We start from the raw sequence: 1694 nt of genomic DNA, 5'->3' as shown, positions 1-1694 counted from the left end.
TTGTTTTATTGGCATACCAATTCCTGTGGCTTATACAAAGGTTGCAGGATGTAGCTCATAAATTTCAGAATAAGATATCTGGGTGTGAATCTTACATCCATTACTTGTTAGCGTGGGCTAATTAGTCTTTCTGAATCTTGGTTTACTTACCTATAATCATAGTATGGCTGTGAACATTAAATACAAAAAAACCCCTTTATAAATAGAATAGTACATGAATAATTGATTATTAACTAATGTTAGAATCCTTTTTCTCTAGTAACTCATGTTTCCAATCCATTAAGCACTTTCCTAATTGTCACCTTAGAGACCCACCTGGCCCAGTTTTAGCATCATTAAAACAAAACAGAAATACTAGTATGTAAAAAAGGTAATTGCTATGTGATAACAATTTAACTTGTATCTCTCAAATAACTCTAAATTTTAATCAAGTTTATCTCATAAAAATACTTCCAAAAGTCTTCCTTTTTTCCTCTTCTTGTTTGTTTACAGGCTACAGGTTCTGATAAGCCTCTTATTTTTAGAATCTTTCACCCTTCCTCTCCAAAAACATTGCCTGAACTTTAACTCATGAAGATTCTTATGTCTTGATTTTTTTTCCTGCCTCTTTAGTCATGTTTCTTTCTACTCATTCTTTATTATTTTTAAAGGATTATTTCCATTTTATTGTCTCTTCAGAGAACAGTGTTTCTCCAGTCTTTAAGGACTTATCTCCTTACATGGGCTTTGGTGGACTTTGTGGGGCAGCACGCATAGATCTAAATTGGGGTGAAGGTGTTTGGTTCTTCCTGGCTTCCTGAGAACAATTCCTGACTACCTTGTTGTGAATGGCACAACTCACGCAGTAATGTAGTTTCGCATACAGCTTGGGAAACAGATAGGCATTGAAAACACTCACTTCAGAAATGTCCCTGAAAGCTGCGGCCTCTACTATGTTCCAAATGACGAACTTCTTAATGGCGTTGTCCTTGGGCATGCATTAGTCACAGTTGGTGCAGCGAATGGGCTGCACATGGCCATGGCCCTTTGGGCACAACCATTGTTCCTTCTTTTCTTGGTGATCTTGGAAGCAAGACATGAGGGAGGACTCTTTCTACTCATTCTTTAACTCTCTATATGAACTTCGGGAGAATGGTCTGGTAAAGGTACATTTTCTTGAGGGATGAAAGAAGGTGAAGGCAGGAAAGAGCAAAAAGAGAAGTAGAAGAACATTAACATTTCAATACATCTTTTTTCAGTTCTTGTCACAGGTGAATGAACTACAATATTTTTAAATTGTTTTGGGCAACAAAGTTTAGTCTTGAGTTATCAACTTCGTCTTGAACCTCAAAATCGATTCTTCTTATGATTTAGATTAGAGTACAAAACTATTAATAACTTCTACTTCCTAGAAATTAAAAAGAAAAGTTTTTAAGATTGTTCATCTCACTTCATTGAGAAATCAAGGATACTCTTTTATATACATTTCGTTCTTCCTATTCTTTCTAACATTGTCATTCAAAAGTATATGCTTTTCAGATTTATTTTAATCATAAAATTTCCTTCTTATTTTATATTTGTCTGGCATTTTGAAGTAGTGATTCAACAGTCAACAATCACTAACTGAACTCCAGATATATGTTAGGGACTAAATCATTTCCTAGAGATACAAAGTCTAAGAGGATATAAGCTCTGTTCTTAAGGCCAGTGATAGT

The 1694-nt window shown here is 34.8% G+C and overlaps 1 pseudogene; it reads right to left on the bottom strand.

Annotated features, from left to right (window-relative positions):
* Positions 1-715: 715 nt before the first annotated feature.
* LOC103077889 (40S ribosomal protein S26 pseudogene) lies at positions 716-1101 on the bottom strand (annotated as a pseudogene).
* Between the last annotated feature and the right edge of the window lie 593 nt (positions 1102-1694).

This window comes from Lipotes vexillifer, unplaced genomic scaffold (genome assembly GCF_000442215.2).
Source record: "Lipotes vexillifer unplaced genomic scaffold, Lipotes_vexillifer_v1.1 scaffold1759, whole genome shotgun sequence".
Classification (NCBI taxonomy): Eukaryota; Metazoa; Chordata; class Mammalia; order Artiodactyla; family Lipotidae; genus Lipotes; species Lipotes vexillifer.
The sequence above is the reverse complement of the archived record's forward strand: the minus strand, read 5'-3'. Positions and strand labels throughout refer to the sequence as shown.